This window comes from Vipera ursinii (assembly GCF_947247035.1).
Source record: "Vipera ursinii genome assembly, chromosome: 4".
Classification (NCBI taxonomy): domain Eukaryota; kingdom Metazoa; phylum Chordata; class Lepidosauria; order Squamata; family Viperidae; genus Vipera; species Vipera ursinii.
In genome coordinates this window covers 82,109,783-82,127,644 of record NC_139514.1, presented here as the reverse complement: position 1 = coordinate 82,127,644, position 17,862 = coordinate 82,109,783, and positions in this window count along the sequence as shown.

Genomic DNA, 17,862 nt, shown 5'->3' with positions numbered 1-17,862 from the left:
GGCCCCTTATAGAGTAATAGCTTTAGAGTTTATTATTTTTGTATTTTTTCCACATAATGTGGAGGATATTTTTTATTATTAATGTTATTTACTTAGAAATCTGTTTATGTGGTTACTAGGCATCAATACTGAGTTGATGATACATAGTTATAATCATTACTTAAAAATGCATTATCTAATTTTCATCATTAATAATTAATCCCAATCTTGTGCAAGACAAAAACATATTATTACAGGTTAAAACCATAATAAAGAATAGCAGGTATGAAAACCCAATGGCAAGAGCAATTAACACTGATAAGTCTTCAGCTGGTCTGAAAGCTTTCAAAGCTTGGTGTTGGCCCCCAATAAACAGGGAGAGGATGTCACGATTAGAATACCTTTCTCTAAAAGTCATGGAGAATCTTTCTTGATCGCACTTGCCATTGAGTGGTATACCAGATACCATGGTTCAAAAGATGATTAGAAAAAGTGGATAACCTCAGAACAAAAACCAAATTTAATATAGTGTGATTATTCTCATGAATTTAATTTAATTTTACACATTAAACTTGACACTGAAGGCTTCATATTTCCTCTTCCAATTAACATAATCCAGAAAGCTGCATTCATACAACACAGTTGTTGATTATCGGTGCAAGTTAAGGATCCAATTAATATTTTTTTTAATCAGGCTTTCTTTCTTTTCTAATCTACAGAGTATCTTGTAAATAAATGTTCTTAATGTACTTCATTCTTCCCTAATCTGATAACTCTGAAATGAACTGAAGCATATTCCCCATCATCCCAACCAGCACTGTGTCTGTCATTCAGAATGGAATTAAGGAAGTTGACTTTATATGCAATTATTGCTTTACAAGTAATATTGATAGCCTCTGTTTGTTTATCTGTTAATGATTATTTATTCATTTATTCTGTTTATATACCATATGTTCCAAATCAACAAGCTAATTGCCCAGAATTAAATATAAAAAGGAAGGAACACTTAGTCTATAGATCAGGGCTGTCAAACTGCTGGCCCACAGGCCAGATGTATCATAGCGAAACCGTGCCCACCCCATTGCCGGTAATGACAAAAAAAGTCATGATACATCACGACACATCACGTGACATTCTGAGTTTGACACCCCTGCTGTAGTTGTACAACTTTGATCCACTGTGAATTTTCAAATATGCTGTCTATAGTCAAATTGAACATTTGTTGAGCACTTACTGCCTTATAGAAATACTCACATCTTTACAGGATTCACCTGTTCAATTATCCTGACCTTAGGTCTTAATCTAATGCCCTTTCCCCCTCTCCCAGTAAATAAAAAAAACTGGGTTGATTCATACAGAGTATTAAAAGTTAATGGCACTACACAATATCCTGTAAATCTAGGAGTCTGGCTGGAATTCGGAAATAACTTTCTAGAGTAAAAGTACAGTTACCTCCTTAATTTCAATGAACTACCAAGGAAATTATACTAATTAGGTGGTGCTACAACCATGCTCTGAAAGCTAAAATGCATTATTCTTATGTTACAGAGCCTTGAGTATTACCTGTGATGGGTATCTTCTTTCTTCAGATATGCAACTTTGGGAAGGACACATGGAGCAGGGTGAGACAAGTCAGCCAAATCAGCTGGATCAATCTTGATGGGTGACAGATATCACAGCCAATTCACCTTCACACCAACTTTTTCTTTATGTTACATCTGCATGAGTTAAATAGTTGAGTTTTGTTTTGTTCTTATTTCAGACTATTTAGAGAAACAAAATAAAAAAAATCAAAAGCTAACTATCAAACTCAAATCCTTCTTAAATTCATAAGTTTTACAAAAAGTTCCAAAGAAGTTCCAAATACATTTTTTAAAAAAATTGAATCAAATAACTTTTACTACAATATTTGCACATGGAACAAATTCCATTGCTAAAACAAATGTGAGGCTAGGCAAGTATACTAAACATGTTACATGCAAGTAAGTTATAACTTGAAATATGCTCTTTGGCAGAATTGAAGCCCAGTTCCTTTCTGTTACAGTCTCCAAGTCTCTGCATTGTGCATTCTTCTGCCTTCACTCTAGCATTGATGTAATCTCCTAATTTATCTTAACATGGCACATTATGTTGGAGGAAGAGCTGAAGGCAACCAACAGACCTGGTGTTTGATTCCAGTGCTAATAAGATGTCTGTGCTGCCACCATGTGGCTGTTCTTGGGAAATTACCAATATGCTAATTGGGTCTGCCAGTACCTTCCCCTTTGTGATGTATTTCCTATCCTGCTCATGATGCTGTACTAGGATCCACCCCTTCTGGGTTGGACTTCCTCCTTCTCCTTGCTCCCTTGTGTTCCATCCTCCATTATAACATCTGAACACAAGCCATGCGGACAGTAATCCTGTTACTGTCTTTTGACCTTAAGGTTCTGACCACGTTCAACTGACCACACCTTCTCTGCTGTAACCACCTTCTACATGCAAAATAAAGGTATTTCAGATGAACCAGGGGCTTTATGAGTTCACTGTCTGCAAAGGGCCATTAAATGTGACTAAATTTGCTTAAACAGACCAATAAGTGTCTCAACAAGGAATTAAAATTTATTTATTTATTTATTTATTAATTTAATTTGTATACCGCCCTTCTCTCAAGAGACTCAGGGCGGTGAACAGGGCAATACATAAAAATTAGATACAAAAATTAAAATTATTAAAACATGATTAAACAATGCCCATAAATAATACAAATTTAAAATTGAAGTCATTTATAAAAATCCCACCCCGTCCCATCAGGCCAGGCCCGCTTGTTTAAAGAGATGGGTTTTAAGATCGCGCCGGAAGGAGCGGAGATCGGGCGCCATCCGGAGCTCAACCGGAAGATGGTTCCATAAATCCGGTGCACCCACAGAGAACGCTCTCCCCCTGGGGGCCACCAGTCGGCATTCTTTGACCGGTGGCACCCTGAGGAGGCCCTCTCTGTGGGAGCGTACTGGGCGGAGGGAAGTAGACGCCGGCTGCAGGTGCTCCCCAAGGTATTCTGGACCCATGCCATGGAGGGCTTTGTAGGTCATTACCAACACCTTGAACCTCACCCGGAAGACAACTGGCAACCAATGCAGCTCGCGGAGCAAAGGTGTGACATGGGAGTATCGGGAGACCCCCAGTACAACTCTCGCGGCTGCATTCTGTACCAGTTGGAGCCTCCGAGTGGTCTTCAAGGGTAGCCCCATGTAGAGAGCGTTGCAGTAATCAAGACGAGAGGTCACGAGCGCATGAGTCACCGTGCGCAAGGCATCCCGGTCTAGATAGGGCCGCAACTGGCGCACCAGGCGAACCTGGGCGAAAGCCCCCCTAGTCACAGCTACGATATGGTCTTCTAAGGAGAGTTGTGAATCTAGGAGGACTCCCAAGTTGCGAGCCCTATCTACAGGAGCCCTATCTACAGGAGATAATGACTCACCCCCCATAATGAGGGGTGGGATATCCTGAAAATCCCAAGATGCCGGTACGCACAGCCACTCCGTCTTGTCAGGGTTGAGACGAAGCCTGTTCCTCCACATCCAGACCCGGACCGCCTCCAGGCACCGGGACATCACATTGAGGGCATCACTGGGGTGGTTTGGGGTCGAAATGAAAAGTTGGGTATCATCAGCATACTGATGCTGATGATACTGATGATACCCAACTCCAAAACCACGAATGATCTCACCCAGCGGTTTCATGTAGATGTTGAACAGAAGGGGCGAGAGGACCGACCCCTGAGGAACTCCACAAGCGAGAGGCCTCGAGGTCGACCTCTGCCCCCCTGCCAACACTGACTGCGAGCGCCCCAGGAGATAGGAGGAGAACCACTGAAGAACCGTGCCTCCCACTCCCAATCCCATGAGACGCCGCAGCAGGATACCATGGTCGATGGTATCGAAAGCCGCTGAGAGGTCTAATAGGACTAGAACAGAGGAGTATCCCCTGTCCCGAGCCCTCCAGAGATCATTCACCAGCGTGACCAATGCCGTCTCCGTGCTGTACCCGGGTCTGAAGCCCGATTGGTACGGGTCTAGATAATCCGCTTCATCCAGGACCAGAGGGAGCTGATGCGCCACCACACTCTCAACAACCTTCGCAAGAAAGCGAAGGTTGGAGACCGGACGAAAGTTATTCAAAACAGCCGGGTCCAAGGCAGGCTTCTTGAGGAGAGTGTTATGACTCAGGGCCAGCCGGTGGGTCCGGCAGCCGGTTCAGATGTATCGGATGACTCAGATGAGGGGGAGGAGGAGGGTGTGGAAGACGAACCGGCTGATGATGGCTTGGAGGCTTTGCAGAGCCCTCAGCCGGGGACCTCTTCTCAGCTGCGTGAGCCCGATAGTGCGGAGGATGATGACCCACAGCTGGCGTCGGGCGTTCCTGTTCAAGGACGCCCGACGCAGGAGGCAGTCGAGCAGGAACAAACAAAGAAAGGCTGTGGGACTCCTCGGGAGGAGGCACAGGGAGACCACGCCCTGAACTCTAAATAAAAGGAGTGTTTGGGGAGGGGCTGGTTGCTGAAAGCAACCCTTCCGCTTGAGGATTCAAGTTCCTGTGTTTTTGTTTCTTGTTCTGTTAATTGACTAATAAATCTTGGCAGACGCTTTTCAGCCTTGGACGCTCTCCAGTCTCTTCTGTTAGAATAGGGGTTTGCCTTACTACAAGGCCGGAAGAGGGCTGGTTCAGAACAGAGAGGTCTCACCACCGCCTCTTTCAAGGCGGCGGGAAAACTACCCTCACTCAAAGAGGCAGATATAACCGCCTGGAACCAGCCTCGTGTCCCCTCCCGGGCTGCATAAACCAGCCAGGAAGGGCACGGGTCCAATAAACATGTGGTGGAGCTCAGCCTCCCCATGATCCTGTCCACTTCCTCCGGAGTTACAGGATCGAACTCCTCCCAGGTGACATTGACAAGATCGCTCGTGTCCTGATCGTCCGATACTGCCCAGTCGGAGTCCAAACCGGTCCGAATCCGAGCGATTTTGTCCGACAGATGTTGACTAAATTCCTCGGCACGCCCCTGCAAGGGTTCCCCACTAACCTCCTGGTTAAGGAGGGAGCGGGTCACCCTAAACAGGGCGGCCGGGCGATTATCTGCGGACGCGATGAGGGCAGCGAAGTAGTTAGATCTCGCTACCCTCATCGCTGCGAGATAAGACCTAATATGGGTTCTTAGTCGCAATCGGTCGGATTCAGATCGGCTGGACCTCCAAACGCTCTCTAGGCCCCGTCTCCGACGCTTCATCTCCCGGAGCTCCGCGGAGAACCATGGAGCCCATTGGGATCTGCGCCGGGTCAGGGGCCGCAAGGGTACAACTCGGTCAAGTGCCTCCATGGCTGTAGCAAAACAGTCAAAAGACAGTAACAGGATTACTGTCCGCATGGCTTGTGTTCAGATGTTACAATGGAGGATGGAACACAAGGGAGCAAGGATAAGGAGGAAGTCCAACCCAGAAGGGGTGGATCCTAGTACAGCATCATGAGCAGGATAGGAAAAACATCACAAAGGGGAAGGTACTGGCAGACCTAATTAGCATATTGATAATTTCCCAAGAACAGCCACATGGTGGCAGCACAATGTCACTTTCCATGCTGTGACTTCTTTGTTGTTAGTTGCGAAGACGTGTCCAACCCATCGCGACCCTGTGGACAATGTTCCTACAGGCCTTCCTGTCCTCTACCATCTTCTGGAGTCCATCTAAGCTCACGCCTACTGCTTCAATGACTCCATCCAGCCACCGTATTCTCTGTCGTCCCCTTCTTCTATTGCCCTCAATCCTTCCCAGCATTAGGCTCTTCTCCAGTGAGTCCTTCCTTCTCATTAGGTGGCCAAAGTATTTGAGTTTTAGCTTCAGGATCTGGCCTTCTAAAGAGCAGTCAGGGTTGATCTCCTCTAGGACTGACCGGTTTGATCGCCTTGCAGTCCAAGGGACTCGCAGGAGTCTTCTCCAGCACCATAGTTCAAAGGCCTCAATTCTTTGGCGCTCAGCCTTTCTTATGGTCCAGCTTTCACTGCCATACATTGCAACTGGGAAGACCATAGCCTTGACTATACGCACTTTTGTTGACAGGGTGATGTCTCTCCTTTTTAGTGTGCTGTCTAGATTTGTCATGGCTTTCCTCCCAAGCAGCAAGCGTCTTTTAATTTCTTGGCTACAGTCCCCATCTGCAGTGATCTTGGAGCCCAGGAAAATAAAATCTGTCACTACCTCCATTTCTTCCCCATCTATTTGCCAGGAATTGAGAGGGCCAGATGCCATGATCTTGGTTTTCTTAATGTTTAGTTTCAACCCAAGTTTTGCACTCTCCTTCTTCACCCGCAACAAGAGGCTCTTTAGTTCTTCTTCACTTTCTGCCATTAGAGTGGTATCATCTGCATATCTTAGGTTGTTGATGTTTCTTCCGGCAATCTTAATTCCAACTTTTGATTCATCTAGCCCTGCCTTTCTCATAATGTGCTCTGCATATAAGTTAAATAGGCAAGGCGACAGTATACAGCCTTGCCGAACTCCTTTCCCAATTTTGAACCAATCAGTGGTTCCGTGTCCAGTTCTCACTGTTGCTTCTTGGCCCGCATATAGATTTCTCAAGAGACAAATAAGATGGCCTGGTATGCCCATCTCTTTAAGGACTTGCCAGAGTTTGTTATGATCCACACAATCAAAGGCTTTAGCATAGTCAATGAAGCAGAAGTAGATGTTTTTCTGGAACTCTCTAGCTTTCTCCATGATCCAGCGTATGTTAGCAATTTGATCTCTAGTTCCTCTGCCTCTTCGAAATCCTGCCTGTACTTCTGGTAGTTCTCGATCCACATACTGCTGGAGTCTAGCTTGTAGAATTTTAAGCATAACTTTACTAGCATGAGAAATGAGTGCAATGGTGCGATAGTTTGAACATTCTTTGGCACTGCCTTTCTTTGGAATTGGAATGTAAACTGATCTTTTCCAATCCTGTGGCCACTGTTGAGTTTTCCAAATTTGCCGGCAAATTGAGTGTAGCACTTTTACTGCATCGTCTGTTAAGATTTTGAATAGCTCAGCTGGAATACTGTCACCTCCACTAGCTTTGTTGTTGCTCAGCTTTTCTAAGGCCCACTTCACTTCACATTCTAAGATGTCTGGCTCGAGGTCAGTGACCACCTCATTGTGATTATCAGGGACGTTAAGCTCATTCTTGTATAGTTCTTCTGTGTAATTTTGCCACCTCTTCTTAATCTCTTCTGCCTCTGTTAGGTCCCTGCCATTTTGGTCCTTTATCATGCCCATTTTTGCATGAAACGTTCCTTTCATCTCTCCAATTTTCTTGAAAAGATCTCTGGTCCTCCCTATTCTATTGTTTTCTTCTATTTCTTTGCATTGTTCATTTAAGAAGTCATTCTTATCTCTTCTAGCTATTCTTTGGAATTCTGCATTTAATTGGGCATATCTTTCTTTTTCTCCCTTGCCTTTCGCTTCCCTCCTTTCCTCAGCTATTTGCAAAGCTTCCTCAGACAGCCATTTTGCTTTCTTGCATTTCTTTTTCTTTGGGATGGTTTTGGTTGCTACCTGTTGTACAATGTTGCAAACCTCTGTCCATAGTTCTTCAGGCACTCTGTCTATCAGATCTAATTCCTTAAATCTATTTGTCACCTCTACTGTATATTCAACAGGGATATGATTTAATTCATACCTGACTGGCCTAGCACTTTTCCCTACTTTCTTTAATTTAAGCCTAAACTTTGCAACAAGAAGCTCATGGTCTGAGCCACAGTCATCTCCTGGTCTTGTTTTTACTGACTGTATAGAGCTTCTCCATCTTTGGCTGCAGAGCATATAGTCAATCTAATTTCTGTGTTGACCGTCTGGTGATGTCCATGTGTAAAGCCGTCTCTTGGGTTGTTGGAAAAGAGTGTTTGCTATGACCATCGTATTCTCTTGACAAAATTCTATCAGCCTGTGCCCTGCTTCATTTTGTACTCCAAGGCCATACTTGCCTGTTATTCCAGTTATCTTTTGGCTTCCTACTTTAGCATTCCAATCCCCCATGATGATAAGGACATCATTTCTGGGTGTTAGTTCTATAAGGTGCTGTAGGGCTTCATAAAACCGGTCAATTTCATCCTCTTCAGCACCAGTGGTTGGGGCATAGACTTGGACTACTGTGATATTGAATGGTTTGCCTTGGATTCGAACTGAGATCATTCTGTCATTTTGAGGATTGTATCCCAGTATTGCTTTTCCTATTTTTTTATTGACTATGAAGGCTACTCCATTTCTTCTGAGGGATTCTTGCCCGCAGTAGTATACCTGATGGTCATCTGAATTAAATTCACCCATTCCTGTCCATTTTAGTTCGCTGATACCTAAGATGTCAATGTTTAGTCTTGTCATCTCTTGTTTGACCACGTCCAGCTTTCCTTGATTCATGGATCTTACATTCCAGGTTCCTATGGAGAAAAAATCTTTACAGCATCGGGCTTTCCTTTCACCACCAGACATATCCACAGCTGAGCGTCCTTTCGGCTTTGGCCCAGTCGCTTCATTCTTTCTGGCGCTACTAGTACTAGCCCTCTAGTACTAGTAGAGGGGGTGACTTCTTTACCTGATCATATCAGAAATTCTCTTCCCATAGAGCCTAATAGAATCAAGCTATATTTTTTTAAAGTTACAGTTGTTAAAAACAAAACAAACTTCAGTCTTATATGTAACACTACTGTCTAGCATTTTTTCCTGAAAAACTTTGTTCATCTTATGCTATATAATAATTCTTGTATGTCCTGGAGGATTTTACTGATTATTCACATGGGCACAATCTGGATTTCAGTGCTCAGGATTCTCTAATTGTCAAGACAATTACCAAGAATTCTGGGAGTTGAATTCCAAACACATAGAATGTACCCAGATTAGGAAAGATGAGTTGGATCAACGTACCTTCCTTCCTTCTCCCACATACTATGAAGAAAGGCTTTTAAATTGTTAAGGACAATATTCAAGTGAATAAAATTGCATCCATATATAAAAAATTCTTCTCCTTCATTGCCTTCTAAGCTTGATGATCTACCAAAGATGAATCAGAGGAATTGCCAAGGAATGCTTGAAGATCTTTCAATGAGATCTTAATAATTAAATGAGACATCCACATGAATGAAGGCAAATATACGTGTCCCAGGATAATGTTGCAGGATCCAATCTGGATCGATCACCAGGACAAGAAGTTTAGTCTTCCAAGCTTTCAGACCAGACTGTGAAAGAAGTTCCTGAAGATGGGCTCCAGCACAAGACCAAAAGCTCAGAAAACTAAGCCTCTGGTCCCAATGACTGACCCAGATTGGATCCTGAGACATCCACATGTCAGAGGCATTGTTAATATAGATTATCGAATAACCATTATAATCATGTGCATCTAAACATTTACATCAATCTCTAGCTTGTACTGGAGCCTGTTTGTAGCAAAATATTGAACTAGATTACCTCACTTTAATTCAGAAAGAGCACTTTTCTTATGTTTCTGTCTGGATCACTGAGCATTTAGTAAAGTTTGTCACATAGAATGGTGATACAGTTCTATTTCTCTGTAGATGGGTAACTGAAAAAGATAGATTGACTTCTCTAATGTAGGACTTTTCAAATATGTTGGCTTAAAACTCTGCTCATTTCAAAAAAGCATTGTAACTCGAGATAATAGGATTCACAATATATCTGGTGCATCTAAAAACAAGATTTAAAGTTTTCTGTACTCTTACCTATATTTTAATTTATTTACCAGAATGAAGTTAGTATATCCTCCTCATTAATTAATGATATAACTATAATTTCAAACCCACTTAAAGCCAAAGCATGTTCAATAAGCATAAACTTGCAGTCAAAATATATTTTTAAGACAGGGCCAAACAACATGCTTAAAATATTCTTGGTTAGAGAATTTATCTATAAGTGAGATGAGCAGCATACAAATTTAATAAGAAGCAACGGATGGAAACTAACCAAGGAGAGAAGCAACCTAGAACTAAGGAGAAACTTCCTGACAGAACAATTAATCAGTGGAACAATCTTCCTCCAGAAGCTGTGAATGCTCCAACACTGGAAGTCTTTAAGAAGAGACTGGACAGCCATTTGTCTGATATGGTATAAGGTTTCCTGCCTGAGCAGCGGGTTGAACTAGATGACCTCCAAGGTCCTTTCAAATGTTGTTGTTGTTGTTGTTGTTGTTGTTATTATTATTATTATTATTATTATTATTATTATTATTATTATTATTATTATTATTATTATTTACAGAATCAAATCCTCATTTTTTTTACTTGATATTCATTGCCAAGTCTTTACCATAAATCAAAAGGTATAGCAACAGTACTAAAATAAGCAATCTAATCAGAAAGCAAATCTCAATGACTGGTATTATGCAGTTTATGTTATGCTTTATTTTATAACTGTTTTGATTTGGACTGCCAGTGAGACAACTGGGGGGAAAAATTAGCTCATTCCCTTTCAATGTTATGTTTCTCATCTTTATTAACAATGCTGTTTGTGATGTTCTAGTGAAATGAGAACTAAATTCTGTGCCCAATGTGCCTTGATTAATACAGGTAGCACTAGTATGCCAATATTCCATTCTAGCTTAGGTAGTCATTTTAGTAGTACCCAAAGGGTTTTCCAAAGAAAGACCCAGTCACTCCCAGTTACAACCAAGCATCTTTTGTTTCTTACATTAGTGTTGCCAGCAGAAAACTCCACCTAGGTGATGCATACACATGCAATTTTATGTTAAAAGGTGGGGCTGTGTGTCTAGACCACAGGTCTGCAACCCGCGGCTCCGGAGCCGCATGCAGCTCTTTCAGCCGTCTCCTGCGGCTCCCAGGCCTCTACCATGTGCAGTCCCAAAAAAAAGTGGGACTAAAAAAGTTCAACCAATCAATTCAAATATGCAGGGTAGGTGCATATCTCACCTTGTCTCCACTCTTCAGTCAAACCCTGTTCTGCGCATGCGTGCATGTACGCACACGTGCACACATTTTTTGCAGCTCCCAGTTTTTCCTTTTGTGAGGGAACCGGTTCTGAGTGGCTTTTTCACTGTTTCAGGTTGCTGACCCCTGGTCTAGACCAATATTTATATTTGAATTTTGATTCTGACATTTGTATTTCTGAGTATAAATAAAAGTGCATATTATCAGAACATAGTATATTGTAAGCTGGTTATTTTCTAGACTATATAAATCATTTCATAATCTCTGTGAAATTAGCCCTTTGTCTTGGTATGTTACTCTCATTAATTCATTCTAGCATTTTATTTCTCATGTCTTACCTTTTTATCACACACAGCAGTACAATCCTAGGTTAAAAAAAAAACTACTACCAGTAAGGAGTAAATGCTACTGTGCTACAGTTTAAAGGTAAGTCTCATTGGATTCTAGTTGATATTTCATCCTGGAGGATTGCAACTTTGGTTTGTAATTTTTAATTTGTAATCCTCTAATGTGAAACTGATTTGTGGTGGGAATTCGTGGGCATGGCCTTTCCCAATCTGATATCTCCAAATCTTCCAAAATTTCATACTCTGCCTATGCTACCTGAGAATTCAGGAACTTGTAGCTCCAATACTGTATATCCACAGAAGTATGAGGATGGGATAGGATTATATAAACAATGAAGAAGTGAGCCCTGTACACCACAACCAAATAGTTCAGAAATTATACAGAAACAATTTTTATATCATTGAAATATAAAGTTATTCCTGAGACCCTTATTCATTTCAGGTTTCCAAAATACACCTATCCTTACATCCCTATCATATGACATCAATGTTCCCCTATAACAATTTTTGCATGCCACAACCTCATATTGCCTTTATCTCATCTGCAGTTCACAGCAGAGCCATCCTTTCGTCCATGGATCAGTTGCAGGCCCAGAGTCTCATATATGGGATGAAGGGCTGATACTCAGTACCCATCAACTGCCACACACATGTAGGTTAGCTGTCTCATGACTAGATTCTAAGAAATGGCTAAATCAATGACCCTAAATCAATGACCTTAGCAGCACATCTCATCCTCATTGCCACTGTTATGTTTCAGGATCAGTGAGACATTGATGAGGCGTTTGGTGAAAACAGCAACATTTTTATTAGGTTAACACAGAAACAAGCACGAACTGCCGCTAAGCTTCTATTTATATGGATTACCACTAGGTGGCAGCCAATAGAATTAAAGCAGTCTTCCCACTTAAAACACAAGTAACAACTCTGGAGACAAGCAGTCTGGAGTTTGAACAGACACAGTAGTTAACTAGCAATAATGGTTTTCAAATATTTTACATAACACCCCTTCCCCCTAGATGGTTCACAGTCTCTAGTATTGAAAATAGTTCTCCAAATACTTTGGCAGCCGTTTCAACCACTCCAAATGTCTCAGAACCTCTGGAGGTTCCCGGTCTACCAGCTCGCCTGCCAGGCTGGATAGACCAGTGTTCTTAGACCTGTTTGCATTGGGTTGTCCCAAGTCTTTTTGGCTGGTCTTTTCTGGTAGACCCAAAGTCTTTTCTGGTAGACCCCAAAGTCCATTGGTGGGACAGTTCCCACTGGGCTGGAAATTGGAGCTGTCTGCTGATTCTGCTCAGTGGGTACAGTCTCTGTGAGCGGGGTAATTCACCAACCACTGACCCCCCCGATTCTTCTGCTGGGGGTCTCATCAGAGTATGTTGACTCTGCTGACAGGCCACTGTCATGTTGCCCCTGGGTCAGGTTTTCATGAGAGTCTTGGGCCAGAGACTGGTTTGCTAGCCTCTGGCACAATTGGTCAATGTGCCATCGGAGCACTCAACCATCTTCCAGGGCCACTTCATAAGAGAATGGCCCTGACACCTTAGCAACCACAGTTACCACCCACAGTGCCCCTTGACCATAATTCTGGGCACAAACCTGGTCACTGACTTGCAAAGTTTGTGGTAGTTTTGGTTATGCTGAGTCTGATGCAACTCGGTCTGGATGCAACTGATCTAACTTAGTGATCAAGCACCATCCCCATCTAAGTTCTGCTGGACTTCTGCTCGTGGAAGTGCAGGGGGTCATGCATTGGCAGAGTAAAACGTTGGCTAGCCTGTGCTGCCAGTCGCCAGTTATGATCCTCTATAATGATTCTTTGGTTGTTCAGACCATGTGTTCCACTTGGCCATTTGAGGCCAGGTGAAAGGGGGCTGAAGTGGTGTGCCTAATCAAGTTAGCCCTCAGAAAAGACGAATTCTGCAGTGGTAAACTGAGTCCTATTGTCTGAGGCTAGCATGTCAGGTAACCTGTGCGTGGCAAAGATCCTGCACAGTTCCTGGATGGTCCTGGGAATAGTCATAGTCGGGATGGGTGTAACCTCTAAACACTTAGAGTGACTATCCACCACAATGAGGAACAGCTGTCCCTGAAATGGTCCCGCAAAATCGATGTGGATTCTTTTTTTTTTAAAAAAAATCATTATTAATTATTTACAGTAAAATTGACAACAGAATAATACATAGGGAAAGGGACAAGGGGTTTAAAGACACAAACCATATAATCACATAGTACAAATCGTGAAAAACAAATAAAACAGACCAAGAGTTATATCTACTCTTCTATTAACAAAAAAATATATCATCCCAGCTAAACTTTCCAATACATAGAATATCCTTATCATTAGAAAAAGAAAAAAAAAACCCAAAAAACAAAACTACCATTGGTCATATCTTATCAACCTTGTAGGCCTAATAAATTACACAAATCAATTGAGTGGGCGATCTCATCACTTGTCTCCTAAATTGAGCCTTCTTTTAAGCCATACAAAACATTTGTTCCAACTTACATTATATAGTGATTCACGTTTATCTTTTAAAATGTACGTTAACCTGTCCATCTCGGCACAGCGGAGAATCTTGTTTATTATCAAATGATCAGGGGGTATATCTGGGTCCTTCCACAATTGGGCAAAGGCCATCCTCACCGCTGCTGAGACATGAACAAATATATACCAATCTCTTTTGTCAATATTGTCTGGTCTTATACCCAATAATTAGAAGTCTGGCTGCATAGGGAAGCTCACGCCGGTTACTTCCAACAGCCACTGTTGAATTTTTCTCCAATATCATCTGGCATATAAGCAGGTCCACCATTGGTGGAAGAAGGTACCCTTGGCCGAGCAACATTTCCAGCATCTGTCAGAAGATCCTGGAAACATTTTAGCGATTCTAACAGGGGGGAGATACCAACGGTAGATCATTTTATAGAAATTTTCCTTAAAGAAGGAGGATAGAGTCAGTTTCATGGTCTTATTCCATAAGTTCTGCCACATATCAAGCTGTATTGTCCTCCCAATATTTCTCCCCCAGGCAATCATCGTGTCTTTTACAATCTCTTCCTCCATGAAACTGGACAGCAGAAGCTTGTATAAAGATAAATTTCCTTTGACTACCCAAGAGGAGTTTATCGATTGATTGTAATTGAAGAGTGATACCATACTCTTGTTTGTCTCTGGAGGTTCTAGTTTGTATTTGGGCATAGGACCACCAATCTATGTTGCATCCTCTAATTTGAAGATCAGCTCTGGATCTAAGTTTCCCACCTGCATCCAACAAGTCACCATAGGTCCAATTTCTCTTTATGCTGTGTACAGTCGGGAGGGTCACCACTTCTAGCGGAGATACCCATTTGGGGACCTGTGTATACACTTGTTTTTTAACCACCTCCCAAATCCTTTGCAAATTTCCTCTAATGTAATGAGTGGTAAAATACTTAGATTGCTTATCCTTCTGTGGCCATAAAAAGGAATGCCAACCTCACTGCAAATCATACCCTTCAAGTGTCAAAATACATTTCCTTGAAAGGGTCACCCAATCTTTTATCCAAACAAAGGAAGAGGCTTGGTAATAAAGTTCCCACATAGGGAGCCCCAAGCCACCTTTTGTTTTATGCTCCTGCAACATCTTACTTTTTATACGAGGTTTTTTCCCTCGCCAGATAAATTTACCCAAAATTTGATCTAATTTCCTAAAAAAAAATTCCCCAATCTTGCAGGGGCCATTTGGAATAAAAAGATCCATTTCGGTAGGATATGAGCTTTTATCACGGCAATTCTACCCAAAAGCGAGATCTGTATATGCCGCCATCTATCCAAGTCTTTTGCTGTATCCACTAACAGTTTTGAATAATTAAGCTCTTTGATGGTGGAGCACTTGTTTGTCAACCAAACACCCAAATATTTAATTTTTTTAACACAATTAATCCCCATAATATTTTGGATCTGTTCCTTTTGAATATACAACAAAATTTTTGTTAGCATTTTAGTTTTATCCTTATTAATTTTTAATCCTGCTACCTCTCCATAGTAATCCAATTTTACAAGTAGTTTTGGCCCTGTAGTCGGAGGATCTTCTAATATAAAAACCAAATTGTCAGCAAATGCTTGAAGTTTATATTCCTCCCCTTTAACTTTTAAGCCTTTAATTTCCAAATCCTGTCTAATCATTTGAAGAAATGGTTCCAGAGTTAAGATAAAGAGCAGTGGTGAAAGAGGGCATCCTTGTCTAGTACCCTTACAAATCTGTATCTCCTCTGATATTAATCCGTTGAGCAGCAACCTTGCCAACTGCTTAGCATAGATAGCTTGAACTGCCTTTGTAAATTAAGAACCAAAGCCCATCACTTCCAATTGTTGTATTATAAAGTTCCAGTTGACTCTATCAAAGGCCTTTGGAGCATCCAGAAAGATCATTACCATAGATTTGTTTGGATGGGTCTCATAGTATTCTAAGGCATTCAATACTACTCTTAGGTTATCCCTCGGATGCCTATGGGGTAAAAAACCATTCTGGTCTTGGTGGATAAAACGGGACAAAAACACCTGAAGCCTCTCAGCTAAAATTGTCACAAAAATCTTATAGTCCACATTCAGGAGCGAGATTGGTCTATAGTTCTGAATCAAAGTTCTATTGGTATCAGGTTTTGGGATTAGGGAAATATAGGCCTCTGTCCAGGACCGGGGTATCTTGGATTCTATTAGGACCTCATTGAATAGGTCCTTCATTTGTAAATTAATTGAGTCAAAAATCTCTTTATAAAATTTACCAGGGATTCCATCCAGTCCTGGGGTCTTATCACCTGCCTGTTTCCTAACAGCTACTGCAATTTCCCCGCTGGTAATTTCTGCATTTAGAATTTCTTTACAAGAATCAGGGATTGCCTCAATCTGCAAATTCTGGAGATAGCTCCTGACCTTATCTCCCTGGTAAGTTTCCTGGCTATAGAGAGAGGAGTAAAACTCTTGCGCCACCTTTGCTTTTTGTTCTGTCGTACCAACCAAATTGCCTGTGGAATCTCTAAGCATTTCAATCTTCCTAGATTCTGTTTCTTTCCTTAATCTGTAAGGTAACCACTGGCCAGGTTTATTGGCATACTTGAATTGCGTTTGTCTACACTTCCAAATTTTATTCATCAAATCTTTTTGATCTAAAATAGATAAGTCATATCTAATCAGTTCTATTTTCTCTTTAGTCAAATTATTAGACGGATCTAAACATAGCTCTTCCTCAACTGTCTCCAGTTCGGCCAGTAACTTTATCCATTCTGCAGCTGTATATTTTATTACCAGTCCCCTGACAACAGCTTTGGCCGTGTCCCAAATATTTTGGAGAGATGTATCTTCTTTCTTATTTTTGGGGGAAAAAAGCCTAATTCTTTTTAAATCATGTTTATAAATCCCTCATCTTTCATTATCTCAGCCCTCATAGACCATCTCGTTCTTCTGGTGGACCCCTTCCATTCTTCTATCAAAGGATGGTGGTCTGCCCATATGTTTGTACCTATTTTGGCAAATTTTATCTCTTCTTTCAAATACGAAGTTGAACAGAACATATCAATCCTAGACCACAACCTGTGCCTGGGAGAGAAATACGTATAATGCTTTTGCATGGGATGGAGATCTTGCCACACATCTCTTAGCCCCATTTCTATTCTATCCCATGTTTTAGGGAATACCTTTCTGTGTCCTTTTTTGTATTTTGGAGATCCCACCCCTGAATCATAGTCAATTACTGTGTCTACGATCACATTAAAGTCCCCTACAATACATATATGCTCATAGTCTAATTCATTTATTTTCTTGTAAAGGTCTCTTAAAAAGCCTAATTGATTGACATTGGGGGCATATATATTAACCAACAGTACTATCTTTTGACCAATAAAAATCTCTAACATCAATATCGTACCTTCTATATCAGCATATATTTGACGTTTCACCAGACCTTTCCGATTGTAAACAACCACTCCCCCTTTTTTTTTGATCGGCCAAGGATACATGCAACTTCCCCAGTTTAGGATAGGTTAGGTTTTTAAGATGATCTTTCCTTATATGAACCTCTTGTAGACATATAATGTCATAGTTACGTATCTTTCTGGAGGTTAGCCCAAACCCTTTTCCTCTTAATAGGAGTATTCAGACCATTAATGTTGGCGGAAATCAGATGGAGCCCCTCATCCATACCTCTACTTATTTGTGTTCTTAAATTTCCGGGATCTGGTCTCAATTTGGGAATTCATTCCTCTATCTTCTCCAGAATGGGCTATTTCCTTATCTTGTCCAGTATACTCTTTGGTTGTTATTTCCTGGGTTACTTCCTCTTGGCTTTTACTTTCGTTAACACCCTCACTCTCTTGGTCACTAGAATTGATATAGGTCTCTGAAAAGTCTTGTGCTTCTTGTATAGTTTCCAGTCATAACCTCCGCTCTTGCCAAGTAAAGGCATTCGAGTAGGAGCCAACGATAGCATATCCCATGTTTCCTAAACAATGTTGTGAGAAAATCATATTTCCTCCAAATATCTCGTACCTGTTTCAGAAGTTGAGGCAGAACTGTCAATCGATTGCCTTTAT